A 17115-nucleotide genomic window follows, 5' to 3' on the forward strand; every position below is an offset into this window, starting at 1 on the left:
TGATCACAGCCACATTACTGCAAATGGTGCAATAAATCAGGTTCTAAAGAGGGATAAAACACCAGCAGAGAGAACCACACTAACAGCTGGAGGGGAACCAAGCACATCCAATTCATCCCTTAACCCAAACAAAGATCTAGCATTTGGAAGACACCACTGAAAAACCATGCAAAGGGAAGAGAGAACAGCATAAGTATACCAGCATGTGAGCCAGTCTTACTCGGATGAAAACCTACCAATGAGCCTGTTTGACACAGAACATGCTAAAGACTAAAGGAAGCGATCTACTAAATCAGCGAGCTTAATGCTTGAAATGAAGGAAACTAAGGCAGCCTGGAGAATTTCAAAAAGCAGTGGAGAATAAAAACCAATGGCCTGCAGACATTCAACCAGTAAAAAACAAAAAGCATAATGCAAGTTAAGACTCAACATAACAGGAAAATTCAATTTTGGCCTGCAATGGAATAACCAGGTAACAGCCTGAACCAGAACATGAGCACGAGAGTACCCAGAGCAGGGGAAGCAAACGCCCAACCTTCAACACTTCCCAGCACAGCAGGTCTGCCAGTAGTACATATTCAGGCAGAGACAGAACGATCCCCATCAGCCATCCCACCCCTCCATGCAAAGAGCGATATTTGAGAAAAAAGGCTGCATCAGTCCAGACAAACATTTACCCAAAACATAGCTGACACAGGTGAGAAAAACCCTCCACGTCGATATCAGGAACCAATAAACAAGGATATGTTTGATTAACAATAACAAAGAGGAGTCAGAAAACATTCGAACAAGAAAAACAAAAAAGCTTTAATCTTATGAGAGCGCAGAAGAAACAACCATTCTTACAAAAATCATGTCCAACAGCAACTAAAAACACAAATAGAAAATGGCAACAGATAAACCAATGAAAAGGCAGCAATTCAAAACTACACCCAATGCCAGGTCCCAATGTCGCTTCTTCTTTCTTCGGCAGCAGATCCTGAAATACGAGGCACGACACCATTAGACCTGAGCAGCAGCAAACCCTCCGCCTCAAGGAAGCGGGACACCCGGTGACCCAAAGGAACGGGGCACACGACCCCGCCAGCCAAGGGGGAAGACCCTGCATCCGCCCCCTCTCCACAGCCCAATTCCAGACAAGACTACTTAGAGCTGCTTTTCTCACCTCACTGGCGCGCTGCGGAGGCTCCGGCCGGTGCCGCAGGGGATCGTGGAGGCGGGCAGACTGGGCAAATAGAGCTGGGCACGCAAAAAGCAGTGGACAAAGGAGTCGCTTCCCTGCTTACAGGGGACCCCCAGCCACCGCCTCCATTGCAAAGGGCCTGGGACTCGGGGACACAGTCGCTCCCTGACTTACAGGGCAGCCCCCATCCCTACGGCCGCGGGAGGCTCCTTCTCTCCCGTTCTGGGGTGCTTTGGCACCCACCCCGCTAACGGGGCAGTCACCCCACACAGGCTGCCAGCAGAGCACAAAGGCTCACGTGCCCAGACCCTGATTACAGGCGGGCCGACAACACCCCTGGAGCCACAGAGCTCAGTTTCCCCCCCAGCGGCAGGAACAACTCTCAGCCGCCAGGCAGCGGGGCGACACGGCCTAATGCCACGGTCGGGGAAAAAGAAAGCACATCCAATTCCGGGGAGGGTGCAAGCCCAGCCCCACAGCTCGCAGCCCCGTGCCTCTGAAAGGCCGGGGCCACATTCCCACCTGAGTACAGGGGGTCTCTCAGAACACAGCTCACCAAACACAGGGGGCACGCACAGCCCTGCCTACAGGACGGTACCCCACGCCTCACCATCATCAAGAAGCCCCACGGAGCACGCAGCTCCCACCAACGCCTGAGCTACAGGCGGGCCCGCCCGGCAGCAGAACATCACCACAGCATCACAACATCACCACGTCTTTTGAGAGCCTGAGCGGGGAGCTAACCCCACACATAAGAAGCACCTCAACCTGCACCCTCTAACGGGACAGGGAGGGGTCATCCCCACCAACTGGATGGCTAAAGCAGCCGGCCACAACACTGCAGCCTCCCCAGCCCTGATTACAGGGGGGGGTGGGCCACTTGAGGGACAGAGGGCTCAACATCTTGTGACACGTGCCCCGAGTACGGAGCGGTCATGCCGCCAGAACAGGCGGCCACGCAAGGACAGGCCCAAACCCTGGCTACAGGGCGGCCTCAGCCACAGAGCTACCATGTGGCACAGATCTCAACTAAGAAAAAAGGAGACAGGCCAACAGGACCCTCACTGCGCTCGTGGGACTAAGATGAGAGGGAAGACCCCTGCTTTGCGGCATATAACCAAACCCTCCAATCCCCCCTGGGAAGCCGAAGCTACGCTGCAGCATCTTTGTAGGGGCCTAAAGGGAAAGCACACTCACACTCACCACACACATACAAACAACAAACAGGGGATGGAAGGGGAACACACACGCACAGATGCGGCTTTCCAGCAGGGAAGGATAAGGCGGCGCAGCCAACTCCTAGGAATAAACCCGCACCCACGAGCAACATACAAGAGCCTGAGGTCTGACCCTGGGGGCTGCACAGAGGCCACAGACCTCAATGTGCCAAGGGGATTCTCAAGCAAGGAAAAGGGCAAAGGACAAATGCCACGCCACGCACCCCGAGTACAGGGCAGGCGCATTGACAGGCCACCAGCAGGCAACAGCACTGAGGGGCAGGGGGAGGAGGGGCAGGGAAAAGGCACTGCCCTGATTACAGGGAGGCCTTGGGGTCCGGTGAGCTCCGTTTCCCACTCAGGTGCGGAGAGGTGGCTCTCACCCTCCGTTACAGGGGGCCACACTCCCCAGGCAGCCAAGGAGCAACAAGGCAAAAGGCCAGCTACAGCAAAGACCAGAGCCCTGCTTACAGGGAGGTCGCCCAGCACAAAGACGGCCTGGTCACCCAAGGCCGCCGGCAACGTTCAATTCCAATGTGACTATAGACCTGCTAACAGGGAGGTGCTTTGCCCAGAATGCCTTTCTCTTTCCCCCCCGCATTGGCGGGCTTCTGCTTCCTCTTCTTCCTCGCTCTTGACTCCCAGGTCCCAACGTCGCTTCTTCTTTCTTTGGCAGCAGATCCTGAAATACGAGGCATGACACCATTAGACCTGAGCAGCAGCAAACCCTCCGCCTCAAGGAAGCGGGACACCCGGTGACCCAAAGGAACGGGGCACACGACCCCGCCAGCCAAGGGGGAAGACCCTGCATCCGCCCCCTCTCCACAGCCCAATTCCAGACAAGACTACTTAGAGCTGCTTTTCTCACCTCACTGGCGCGCTGCGGAGGCTCCGGCCGGTGCCGCAGGGGATCGTGGAGGCGGGCAGACTGGGCAAATAGAGCTGGGCACGCAAAAAGCAGTGGACAAAGGAGTCGCTTCCCTGCTTACAGGGGACCCCCAGCCACCGCCTCCATTGCAAAGGGCCTGGGACTCGGGGACACAGTCGCTCCCTGACTTACAGGGCAGCCCCCATCCCTACGGCCGCGGGAGGCTCCTTCTCTCCCGTTCTGGGGTGCTTTGGCACCCACCCCGCTAACGGGGCGGTCACCCCACACAGGCTGCCAGCAGAGCACAAAGGCTCACGTGCCCAGACCCTGATTACAGGCGGGCCGACAACACCCCTGGAGCCACAGAGCTCAGTTTCCCCCCCAGCGGCAGGAACAACTCTCAGCCGCCAGGCAGCGGGGCGACACGGCCTAATGCCACGGTCGGGGAAAAAGAAAGCACATCCAATTCCGGGGAGGGTGCAAGCCCAGCCCCACAGCTCGCAGCCCCGTGCCTCTGAAAGGCCGGGGCCACATTCCCACCTGAGTACAGGGGGTCTCTCAGAACACAGCTCACCAAACACAGGGGGCACGCACAGCCCTGCCTACAGGACGGTACCCCACGCCTCACCATCATCAAGAAGCCCCACGGAGCACGCAGCTCCCACCAACGCCTGAGCTACAGGCGGGCCCGCCCGGCAGCAGAACATCACCACAGCATCACAACATCACCACGTCTTTTGAGAGCCTGAGCGGGGAGCTAACCCCACACATAAGAAGCACCTCAACATGCACCCTCTAACGGGACAGGGAGGGGTCATCCCCACCAACTGGATGGCTAAAGCAGCCGGCCACAAAACTGCAGCCTCCCCAGCCCTGATTACAGGGGGGGGTGGGCCACTTGAGGGACAGAGGGCTCAACATCTTGTGACACGTGCCCCGAGTACGGAGCGGTCATGCCGCCAGAACAGGCGGCCACGCAAGGACAGGCCCAAACCCTGGCTACAGGGCGGCCTCAGCCACAGAGCTACCATGTGGCACAGATCTCAACTAAGAAAAAAGGAGACAGGCCAACAGGACCCTCACTGCGCTCGTGGGACTAAGATGAGAGGGAAGACCCCTGCTTTGCGGCATATAACCAAACCCTCCAATCCCCCCTGGGAAGCCGAAGCTACGCTGCAGCATCTTTGTAGGGGCCTAAAGGGAAAGCACACTCACACTCACCACACACATACAAACAACAAACAGGGGATGGAAGGGGAACACACACGCACAGATGCGGCTTTCCAGCAGGGAAGGATAAGGCGGCGCAGCCAACTCCTAGGAATAAACCCGCACCCACGAGCAACATACAAGAGCCTGAGGTCTGACCCTGGGGGCTGCACAGAGGCCACAGACCTCAATGTGCCAAGGGGATTCTCAAGCAAGGAAAAGGGCAAAGGACAAATGCCACGCCACGCACCCCGAGTACAGGGCAGGCGCATTGACAGGCCACCAGCAGGCAACAGCACTGAGGGGCAGGGGGAGGAGGGGCAGGGAAAAGGCACTGCCCTGATTACAGGGAGGCCTTGGGGTCCGGTGAGCTCCGTTTCCCACTCAGGTGCGGAGAGGTGGCTCTCACCCTCCGTTACAGGGGGCCACACTCCCCAGGCAGCCAAGGAGCAACAAGGCAAAAGGCCAGCTACAGCAAAGACCAGAGCCCTGCTTACAGGGAGGTCGCCCAGCACAAAGACGGCCTGGTCACCCAAGGCCGCCGGCAACGTTCAATTCCAATGTGACTATAGACCTGCTAACAGGGAGGTGCTTTGCCCAGAATGCCTTTCTCTTTCCCCCCCGCATTGGCGGGCTTCTGCTTCCTCTTCTTCCTCGCTCTTGACTCCCAGGTCCCAACGTCGCTTCTTCTTTCTTTGGCAGCAGATCCTGAAATACGAGGCATGACACCATTAGACCTGAGCAGCAGCAAACCCTCCGCCTCAAGGAAGCGGGACACCCGGTGACCCAAAGGAACGGGGCACACGACCCCGCCAGCCAAGGGGGAAGACCCTGCATCCGCCCCCTCTCCACAGCCCAATTCCAGACAAGACTACTTAGAGCTGCTTTTCTCACCTCACTGGCGCGCTGCGGAGGCTCCGGCCGGTGCCGCAGGGGATCGTGGAGGCGGGCAGACTGGGCAAATAGAGCTGGGCACGCAAAAAGCAGTGGACAAAGGAGTCGCTTCCCTGCTTACAGGGGACCCCCAGCCACCGCCTCCATTGCAAAGGGCCTGGGACTCGGGGACACAGTCGCTCCCTGACTTACAGGGCAGCCCCCATCCCTACGGCCGCGGGAGGCTCCTTCTCTCCCGTTCTGGGGTGCTTTGGCACCCACCCCGCTAACGGGGCGGTCACCCCACACAGGCTGCCAGCAGAGCACAAAGGCTCACATGCCCAGACCCTGATTACAGGCGGGCCGACAACACCCCTGGAGCCACAGAGCTCAGTTTCCCCCCCAGCGGCAGGAACAACTCTCAGCCGCCAGGCAGCGGGGCGACACGGCCTAATGCCACGGTCGGGGAAAAAGAAAGCACATCCAATTCCGGGGAGGGTGCAAGCCCAGCCCCACAGCTCGCAGCCCCGTGCCTCTGAAAGGCCGGGGCCACATTCCCACCTGAGTACAGGGGGTCTCTCAGAACACAGCTCACCAAACACAGGGGGCACGCACAGCCCTGCCTACAGGACGGTACCCCACGCCTCACCATCATCAAGAAGCCCCACGGAGCACGCAGCTCCCACCAACGCCTGAGCTACAGGCGGGCCCGCCCGGCAGCAGAACATCACCACAGCATCACAACATCACCACGTCTTTTGAGAGCCTGAGCGGGGAGCTAACCCCACACATAAGAAGCACCTCAACATGCACCCTCTAACGGGACAGGGAGGGGTCATCCCCACCAACTGGATGGCTAAAGCAGCCGGCCACAACACTGCAGCCTCCCCAGCCCTGATTACAGGGGGGGGTGGGCCACTTGAGGGACAGAGGGCTCAACATCTTGTGACACGTGCCCCGAGTACGGAGCGGTCATGCCGCCAGAACAGGCGGCCACGCAAGGACAGGCCCAAACCCTGGCTACAGGGCGGCCTCAGCCACAGAGCTACCATGTGGCACAGATCTCAACTAAGAAAAAAGGAGACAGGCCAACAGGACCCTCACTGCGCTCGTGGGACTAAGATGAGAGGGAAGACCCCTGCTTTGCGGCATATAACCAAACCCTCCAATCCCCCCTGGGAAGCCGAAGCTACGCTGCAGCATCTTTGTAGGGGCCTAAAGGGAAAGCACACTCACACTCACCACACACATACAAACAACAAACAGGGGATGGAAGGGGAACACACACGCACAGATGCGGCTTTCCAGCAGGGAAGGATAAGGCGGCGCAGCCAACTCCTAGGAATAAACCCGCACCCACGAGCAACATACAAGAGCCTGAGGTCTGACCCTGGGGGCTGCACAGAGGCCACAGACCTCAATGTGCCAAGGGGATTCTCAAGCAAGGAAAAGGGCAAAGGACAAATGCCACGCCACGCACCCCGAGTACAGGGCAGGCGCATTGACAGGCCACCAGCAGGCAACAGCACTGAGGGGCAGGGGGAGGAGGGGCAGGGAAAAGGCACTGCCCTGATTACAGGGAGGCCTTGGGGTCCGGTGAGCTCCGTTTCCCACTCAGGTGCGGAGAGGTGGCTCTCACCCTCCGTTACAGGGGGCCACACTCCCCAGGCAGCCAAGGAGCAACAAGGCAAAAGGCCAGCTACAGCAAAGACCAGAGCCCTGCTTACAGGGAGGTCGCCCAGCACAAAGACGGCCTGGTCACCCAAGGCCGCCGGCAACGTTCAATTCCAATGTGACTATAGACCTGCTAACAGGGAGGTGCTTTGCCCAGAATGCCTTTCTCTTTCCCCCCCGCATTGGCGGGCTTCTGCTTCCTCTTCTTCCTCGCTCTTGACTCCCAGGTCCCAACGTCGCTTCTTCTTTCTTTGGCAGCAGATCCTGAAATATGAGGCATGACACCATTAGACCTGAGCAGCAGCAAACCCTCCGCCTCAAGGAAGCGGGACACCCGGTGACCCAAAGGAACGGGGCACACGACCCCGCCAGCCAAGGGGGAAGACCCTGCATCCGCCCCCTCTCCACAGCCCAATTCCAGACAAGACTACTTAGAGCTGCTTTTCTCACCTCACTGGCGCGCTGCGGAGGCTCCGGCCGGTGCCGCAGGGGATTGTGGAGGCGGGCAGACTGGGCAAATAGAGCTGGGCACGCAAAAAGCAGTGGACAAAGGAGTCGCTTCCCTGCTTACAGGGGACCCCCAGCCACCGCCTCCATTGCAAAGGGCCTGGGACTCGGGGACACAGTCGCTCCCTGACTTACAGGGCAGCCCCCATCCCTACGGCCGCGGGAGGCTCCTTCTCTCCCGTTCTGGGGTGCTTTGGCACCCACCCCGCTAACGGGGCGGTCACCCCACACAGGCTGCCAGCAGAGCACAAAGGCTCACGTGCCCAGACCCTGATTACAGGTGGGCCGACAACACCCCTGGAGCCACAGAGCTCAGTTTCCCCCCCAGCGGCAGGAACAACTCTCAGCCGCCAGGCAGCGGGGCGACACGGCCTAATGCCACGGTCGGGGAAAAAGAAAGCACATCCAATTCCGGGGAGGGTGCAAGCCCAGCCCCACAGCTCGCAGCCCCGTGCCTCTGAAAGGCCGGGGCCACATTCCCACCTGAGTACAGGGGGTCTCTCAGAACACAGCTCACCAAACACAGGGGGCACGCACAGCCCTGCCTACAGGACGGTACCCCACGCCTCACCATCATCAAGAAGCCCCACGGAGCACGCAGCTCCCACCAACGCCTGAGCTACAGGCGGGCCCGCCCGGCAGCAGAACATCACCACAGCATCACAACATCACCACGTCTTTTGAGAGCCTGAGCGGGGAGCTAACCCCACACATAAGAAGCACCTCAACCTGCACCCTCTAACGGGACAGGGAGGGGTCATCCCCACCAACTGGATGGCTAAAGCAGCCGGCCACAACACTGCAGCCTCCCCAGCCCTGATTACAGGGGGGGGGTGGGCCACTTGAGGGACAGAGGGCTCAACATCTTGTGACACGTGCCCCGAGTACGGAGCGGTCATGCCGCCAGAACAGGCGGCCACGCAAGGACAGGCCCAAACCCTGGCTACAGGGCGGCCTCAGCCACAGAGCTACCATGTGGCACAGATCTCAACTAAGAAAAAAGGAGACAGGCCAACAGGACCCTCACTGCGCTCGTGGGACTAAGATGAGAGGGAAGACCCCTGCTTTGCGGCATATAACCAAACCCTCCAATCCCCCCTGGGAAGCCGAAGCTACGCTGCAGCATCTTTGTAGGGGCCTAAAGGGAAAGCACACTCACACTCACCACACACATACAAACAACAAACAGGGGATGGAAGGGGAACACACACGCACAGATGCGGCTTTCCAGCAGGGAAGGATAAGGCGGCGCAGCCAACTCCTAGGAATAAACCCGCACCCACGAGCAACATACAAGAGCCTGAGGTCTGACCCTGGGGGCTGCACAGAGGCCACAGACCTCAATGTGCCAAGGGGATTCTCAAGCAAGGAAAAGGGCAAAGGACAAATGCCACGCCACGCACCCCGAGTACAGGGCAGGCGCATTGACAGGCCACCAGCAGGCAACAGCACTGAGGGGCAGGGGGAGGAGGGGCAGGGAAAAGGCACTGCCCTGATTACAGGGAGGCCTTGGGGTCCGGTGAGCTCCGTTTCCCACTCAGGTGCGGAGAGGTGGCTCTCACCCTCCGTTACAGGGGGCCACACTCCCCAGGCAGCCAAGGAGCAACAAGGCAAAAGGCCAGCTACAGCAAAGACCAGAGCCCTGCTTACAGGGAGGTCGCCCAGCACAAAGACGGCCTGGTCACCCAAGGCCGCCGGCAACGTTCAATTCCAATGTGACTATAGACCTGCTAACAGGGAGGTGCTTTGCCCAGAATGCCTTTCTCTTTCCCCCCCGCATTGGCGGGCTTCTGCTTCCTCTTCTTCCTCGCTCTTGACTCCCAGGTCCCAACGTCGCTTCTTCTTTCTTTGGCAGCAGATCCTGAAATATGAGGCATGACACCATTAGACCTGAGCAGCAGCAAACCCTCCGCCTCAAGGAAGCGGGACACCCGGTGACCCAAAGGAACGGGGCACACGACCCCGCCAGCCAAGGGGGAAGACCCTGCATCCGCCCCCTCTCCACAGCCCAATTCCAGACAAGACTACTTAGAGCTGCTTTTCTCACCTCACTGGCGCGCTGCGGAGGCTCCGGCCGGTGCCGCAGGGGATTGTGGAGGCGGGCAGACTGGGCAAATAGAGCTGGGCACGCAAAAAGCAGTGGACAAAGGAGTCGCTTCCCTGCTTACAGGGGACCCCCAGCCACCGCCTCCATTGCAAAGGGCCTGGGACTCGGGGACACAGTCGCTCCCTGACTTACAGGGCAGCCCCCATCCCTACGGCCGCGGGAGGCTCCTTCTCTCCCGTTCTGGGGTGCTTTGGCACCCACCCCGCTAACGGGGCGGTCACCCCACACAGGCTGCCAGCAGAGCACAAAGGCTCACGTGCCCAGACCCTGATTACAGGTGGGCCGACAACACCCCTGGAGCCACAGAGCTCAGTTTCCCCCCCAGCGGCAGGAACAACTCTCAGCCGCCAGGCAGCGGGGCGACACGGCCTAATGCCACGGTCGGGGAAAAAGAAAGCACATCCAATTCCGGGGAGGGTGCAAGCCCAGCCCCACAGCTCGCAGCCCCGTGCCTCTGAAAGGCCGGGGCCACATTCCCACCTGAGTACAGGGGGTCTCTCAGAACACAGCTCACCAAACACAGGGGGCACGCACAGCCCTGCCTACAGGACGGTACCCCACGCCTCACCATCATCAAGAAGCCCCACGGAGCACGCAGCTCCCACCAACGCCTGAGCTACAGGCGGGCCCGCCCGGCAGCAGAACATCACCACAGCATCACAACATCACCACGTCTTTTGAGAGCCTGAGCGGGGAGCTAACCCCACACATAAGAAGCACCTCAACCTGCACCCTCTAACGGGACAGGGAGGGGTCATCCCCACCAACTGGATGGCTAAAGCAGCCGGCCACAACACTGCAGCCTCCCCAGCCCTGATTACAGGGGGGGGGTGGGCCACTTGAGGGACAGAGGGCTCAACATCTTGTGACACGTGCCCCGAGTACGGAGCGGTCATGCCGCCAGAACAGGCGGCCACGCAAGGACAGGCCCAAACCCTGGCTACAGGGCGGCCTCAGCCACAGAGCTACCATGTGGCACAGATCTCAACTAAGAAAAAAGGAGACAGGCCAACAGGACCCTCACTGCGCTCGTGGGACTAAGATGAGAGGGAAGACCCCTGCTTTGCGGCATATAACCAAACCCTCCAATCCCCCCTGGGAAGCCGAAGCTACGCTGCAGCATCTTTGTAGGGGCCTAAAGGGAAAGCACACTCACACTCACCACACACATACAAACAACAAACAGGGGATGGAAGGGGAACACACACGCACAGATGCGGCTTTCCAGCAGGGAAGGATAAGGCGGCGCAGCCAACTCCTAGGAATAAACCCGCACCCACGAGCAACATACAAGAGCCTGAGGTCTGACCCTGGGGGCTGCACAGAGGCCACAGACCTCAATGTGCCAAGGGGATTCTCAAGCAAGGAAAAGGGCAAAGGACAAATGCCACGCCACGCACCCCGAGTACAGGGCAGGCGCATTGACAGGCCACCAGCAGGCAACAGCACTGAGGGGCAGGGGGAGGAGGGGCAGGGAAAAGGCACTGCCCTGATTACAGGGAGGCCTTGGGGTCCGGTGAGCTCCGTTTCCCACTCAGGTGCGGAGAGGTGGCTCTCACCCTCCGTTACAGGGGGCCACACTCCCCAGGCAGCCAAGGAGCAACAAGGCAAAAGGCCAGCTACAGCAAAGACCAGAGCCCTGCTTACAGGGAGGTCGCCCAGCACAAAGACGGCCTGGTCACCCAAGGCCGCCGGCAACGTTCAATTCCAATGTGACTATAGACCTGCTAACAGGGAGGTGCTTTGCCCAGAATGCCTTTCTCTTTCCCCCCCGCATTGGCGGGCTTCTGCTTCCTCTTCTTCCTCGCTCTTGACTCCCAGGTCCCAACGTCGCTTCTTCTTTCTTTGGCAGCAGATCCTGAAGTATGAGGCACAGCTCCATTTCACTATCTCTCGAATTCATTATTGCCATAGCTGCTTGGAGGATCAGGCACCTGCCACAACGTTTTATAGTACATGCACAGCAGTTGATGGTCCCTTACTTGGTTGAGGTATTGCATTGCAAGGTAAAAGAGAGGTTGACCACACATTATCTATGACCAATGTAGTAAACTGGATTTTTATTTTCACGGCTACGAATTTCTCAGACAATCATTCTCATCTTTATTATTAAAGCTTTTCCTTCACATTTATTTTCTTACACGACTGTAATAGTGCTCTAATGATTTCTTCTTTACATCCTGAATGCCTCATCTAGAAACACACCTCCATGTGACCAATTGAAATAAAGTCCCTAAAGTGCATCATGTCAGTCACAACGAGATTTTTTTATTTATTTTCTTGCCACAGCATGTTCAAAGGAGAGGTGTCAGAGGCAACGCTCCACTCGGCCGCCCCCCCTCCCCCGTACACGATTGCCGTCGGAGGCACCGCTCCGCTCGGCCCCCCCCTCGCACCCGCCAGCTGCCGGAGGCGCCGCTTCTCGCGCCCCCCCCCACCACCCGCCTGCCGTCGGAGGAGCCGCTCCTCCTGACTGCCCACCACCCGCCGTCGGAGGCGCCGCTCCGGCCGGCCCCAACGCAGCCGTCAGAGGTGCCGCTCCGCTCGGCCTCCCCCTGCACCCACCTGCCGTCGGAGACGCCGCTCCGCCAGCGCACCCCCCCCCCCAGTCATCACAGCCGCCGCTCCGCTCGGCTTTCCCCCCCCCGCCATCGGAGGCGCCGCTCCAGCCGATACCCCTTAACCCCCGTCGGTGACGCCGCTCCGCCCGGCTTCCCCTACCCGCCTGCCGTCAAAGGCGCCGCTCTGCCTGGGCCCCCCCCAAGCCGTCAAAGGCGCCGCTTCGCTCGGCCTCCTGTCCCCCCCCAACCCTCCTGCCGTCGGAGGCGCCGCTTCACTCGGCTTTCCCCCCCCCCCCCCCGCCGTCGGAGGCGCCACTCCAGCTGGTACCCCCCATCCCCCGTCGGAGGCTCCGCTCGGCCCCCCCCAGCCGTCAGAGGCGCCGCTCCGCCAGGCCCGCTCCCCTTTCCCGATGACCGTCAGTGGCCCCACTCTCGCCATCCCCCCACCCGCGTGCCGTCAGAACCCTATATCGACTTTTCAGGCACCCGTCGTTTCTAATAAATCGCGCCCGGCACTGCGCTCCTCGATCCCAGCCGCGCCAGCCCTTCGCACCGTACCTCGTTCCCGGCGGCTGTTTGTAGTCCTGCTCCCCCTGCTATCTTCGCCTCGCAACGCTCCGCTCCTTTTTTTTCGCTGAGGTAAACTTCTGCCGCTCACCTTCCCGCCCACGCCTTATATAGGTTTTTCTCACGCCCGGCAGCCAATAGGAGCTCAGAACGCACCTTTCTCTGCCCGCCCTTTTCTCTCCCCGCCCTTTTTTCTTCCCGCCCTTTTCTCTTCCCGCTCTTTTTTTCCTCTCACCTCGCCCTTCCCGCCCTTCACACCTGAAGGGGCCGGGCCGGGGTCATCTGAAGGTCACGGCTGGGGTCAGCTGAAGGTCACAGCCCCCTTGCAGGGCGTTGCCGCCCATCTCCTCAGGGCTGAGTCTCTCACAGGTGGTGTCACCTCACAGCCGGGCTCAGCTGGGGATGAGGGATTATTTCTTCAATTTCAACGTTTTTTTTTAACAGTTTCATAAATATTAAGTGTTCTTTCCTAAGTAGTTGCTGTCCACAAGTGTAATTAAATATCTATATCTAATTTTATTTTTATTTTTTTGTGTGAATTTTGCCATTGACGCCTCACATCTCTGTGCCTACAGGCAAAATCCCATCTGAGCTCCTACATGTTGTTATCGAGAGAAAGGGGTTAAACGATGCCTGATGTGTGGAGGATACATTTTATCTGTAATCTGGAGATGTTTTTGTTTTATGGAGTTGTTTGTGTTCTATCATTTCATTACACACCATGGTTGGAAGTGCTCACGCAGGTGCTGCCCACTGCAGGGAATGTTTGCTAAACATATTTCCCTCTGTGCTTGGCTACGTTCTTTCTCATTGTAACAGTATTATGAACTATGGCTAAGAGGGATACAAAATGACAGATCCATAGGGCAGTAGCAGAGATGACTTTGGGCAGCTGTGAGGAAAAGTTTCGCCTTCAAGGAATCTCTTGCTTGGAAAGCAACACAGGCAAATAGACCAGCACAAAGGGCACCCAGGACCTGAGGGAACCAGCTGTGCTGCAGATGCTGTGTAGCACGACTGTCCAACCTTTCATTTGCTTAGGCCACATTGACTGAAGAGGAATTGTCTTGGGCTGCATATATGTGGGTTGCTCCAAAAGTAATGCCTTCTATTTATTTTCATGGAAATGACAATAGATTAAACAAGTAACTCTGTTTAACAGAGTGAGTTCTCAGCTACAAAATGCTGTTTTTCAGCACAGTCATTACCATTAGCTATGTGAGGTTTTTGTTTGTTTGTTTTTCCAGCAATGAACACGAGGCTGCATGCTGTGGCTTGTCAAAATGTGCACCAGCACACGTGGCCCATGGTCACTGTCACCACTGCTGAAATGCACTATCAGCAAGCATCCATGAAGGCCAGTGGATGCCATTTTTTCCACACACTGGAATTCAGTGACATGCTTTTGCTTCGTACACACTTCTATGTCAGGTGCCATTCTGTCAGACTGCCCCTTTGATGCCCATCTATCACACGGAAACATGTAGTGGAATACTGGTGGAAGGTTCAGCCTCTGCTGCTGTACCACCAACACTGGCCTTTTGCATCCTATGGCAACATTACCTTTTTAACTCCCAGTGTTATGATGTGAAAAATCAATAACAAATCATAAAACCATGACAAGGGATTAAGATAAAATAGTACACAAGAGGAGCAACAATGGAAACTGTATGGGAAAACACAGCTTGAACCTCTGATTAATCAACTGAGGCAAATGTTGGGTCAGCTGTGGGAGCACAGGTGAGAGTAATTTAGCTGTGCTCCCAGAAGGGGTGGAGCTCGACTCCACCTCCTCTAAGACCTCATTTAAGGGCTGACCACCACTGAGTACTACACAAATGATACAAGATTTTCTCCTCTTTAGCAAAGAAATCACATTGTACTTTTATTTATACAATGGAAATCTAATAGAAGACTAAATGTTGAAATCTCAGTTCTAGAGGTTAAAGTCGTTCATCAGTGGGAAAAGGCAATTATGTACAGAGGTGAAGAATCTCCTGTTGGTTTTGTTTTTTAGATTAGTAGCCAATTCATCTTGATCTTTGAAAACCTTTCAAGTCTGAATACTGCCTATAATATACAAGATGTAATTGAAACTCTGTTTGTCTGAGATCAAACCTGGGGGAAATTGCATGAAGTTGAGGGCATTAGTCAATTCAATTTAAAATAACCTTCAGCAAGGCAGCATGTGCTTTGTTTGTTTGTGTGTTTTTTTCAACCTGCAATCTTCCTACTAATCCAGCTCTTTAATTAAAGGTGGGTGTTATTTTGAACAATCAGATTCATTTTATGAAGAAACAGAATTTCAAGGAAAGATCTATTGTGACCAGCATAGAAGTATGTGGCACATTTGTCTTGTGCCCAAATTACTTTTTCCTTACCAATAAAGTAGTGGAGTTTCAAAGCTAGACATTTCAGCTTGGGAAAAGAAATGTCAGCTAGATTTTGCATCACAAATGCAAGGCAAGTAATTGCAAGAAAATTCCTAACAGGACATCTGCCTTTGTGTGAAGCGTAGGAGTATATCTAACAGCAAACAGACACAGACAGTTTGCAGCTTTGCTGGACCATTTATGTAACTTTCATATGTTATAGAAAGTTAAGAAAAACATTAAATGACAGAGGAAACAATTCTCTAACATTTATGCTCCCCTTTGCAGGACAAAGGACTCTACAAGCTGGAAACCAGTTGTTTCAAGGCCTGTTCCTCCAGGAGGAACAACAATGCCAAGAAAATTATCTTAATGGTTTTTTTCCTCATGTTTGGGTTGACACAATTCTATCCTAGCTACATTTACTGGCAAACTTACTAAACAAACAAGGCTGCCCAAACTCTCCATCTCATGTGCTGGTTGAAAGTGGAAGTTTAATTACACACTCCCTTGTTATGGACTGATCATTATCTCTTTGTATATGGTTTGTGGGGTGCTATTTTTGTGAGAAGAAAAGGGTGAACAGAAGTACATGAAAATAGAGTCTGCAGGTGTTCTGTCTTCTGCCAAGTAATTGTTAGCAATCTGTCTAGTGGAGAATCTATTTCTTCATTTTAATTGTTGGGAATTTAGACAATGTGCACCTCTCTGTGGTGAAAAGCAAAAGGAATCAGAAGCAGGCAAAGAAATAATTAACCTTCAAGAAATTTGTGGATGAAAACTACACTGCAGTCAAATTTGCCCAAGCTGAGGCACAGCAATATGGAGTACTATGACTGGAACCTTTATGTGCTCTAGATACACCCTTTATATAGGCCACAAAAATGGCATAAAATGTTCAAACATGATGGTTTTCAAACTCATTTTGGTACTTTGGCTTCACGTTCTCAGTTAAGACTCTCTGCTTTTGGTTTAACCCATCGCCATTGTTCTTAAGAGAAAAAGATTTGAAGCATTGCTGTTTGCTAGCACATCTGCAGAAGCTGTGAAATCATGGGCTATCAGGAAGAGTGCTTTTGAGGAGTGATGCCATTTACTGAGAGTTGAGCTGGGAAAGCTCAGTCCCATCTCCACCTCGAGGCACTGTGGCCTGGTACCCTGTCAAGTGCCTGTGAGGAGCCAGCTGTGTAAGGCTGTCCCAAAGCTAGATGAATGCTACATGTGGCACTGGAGGGGAGGGCAGGGGCTATGGCCTGGCAGTGCTTCCTTCCTCAGTTACTTCCTTCAAGAGTTCAAAGCTTTCTGCTTCAGTACGATGCAGAACTTATTGCCAGCTTTTTCCCATGGAGCACAAATGTACCTGAAATAGTACTTCTACCTCTGCTTGGAAGTAGTCTTTTTTTTGTTGATATTGTTTCATTAACTTTCTTCTCAGCTTTGTGTTTTTATCTCTGTGTGCATTCACAATAGTGCATACTTCTGTGAAGTAAAGCAGGGAATGTCCCCACCACTGTCCTTGCATTCCAAATAGGATTTCATCGGTATGTGATGCCTCATGAATTTAATTTCCTAGTGAACTCTCTTTCCAAATATGATATAAAAACACATTTCTTCTTTGCCTTTCATCTTAATACTTCTTCCTTGCTTTGATGTATTATTTACCTCTGTACCTTTATTTTTTTGACACCTGAGATCATATTAGAGTACAGAGTATGAGAAGCAAATAGACGAGCATAGACATGCACAATATTTAAAACTAGTTATAAATTTTCTGAAAGCAGACAAACAGATAATATCACTTGAAGGTTGAAAATAGTTGAGCCTAAACATTTTGTTTTAAATACCTGGGTTGGAGAAACAGAATTCAGAGAATGTGACAATGTCAGGAGCTATGACATTCTTCAGACAAAAGCAAAATTTGAGGGAGAAGAAAAGGGAAAAACTTTTTTTTTGTTATTTTCTTACTGAACAGTCAGT

General features: G+C 55.0%; 1 long non-coding RNA gene across 1 annotated transcript; it reads right to left on the reverse strand.

Annotated features, from left to right (window-relative positions):
- Window positions 1-786: 786 nt before the first annotated feature.
- On the reverse strand, window positions 787-12859 carry LOC146761375 (uncharacterized). The gene is made up of 7 exons (XR_014943939.1): window positions 12758-12859; window positions 9579-11496; window positions 7475-9392; window positions 5372-7288; window positions 3269-5185; window positions 1166-3082; window positions 787-979 (listed from the first exon to the last, which is right to left on the reverse strand). It is a non-coding gene; the product is annotated as an uncharacterized LOC146761375 (long non-coding RNA).
- Between the last annotated feature and the right edge of the window lie 4256 nt (window positions 12860-17115).

This window comes from Coturnix japonica, chromosome 3 (assembly GCF_054131305.1).
Source record: "Coturnix japonica strain WE chromosome 3, WE-NBRP24, whole genome shotgun sequence".
NCBI lineage: Eukaryota > Metazoa > Chordata > Aves > Galliformes > Phasianidae > Coturnix > Coturnix japonica.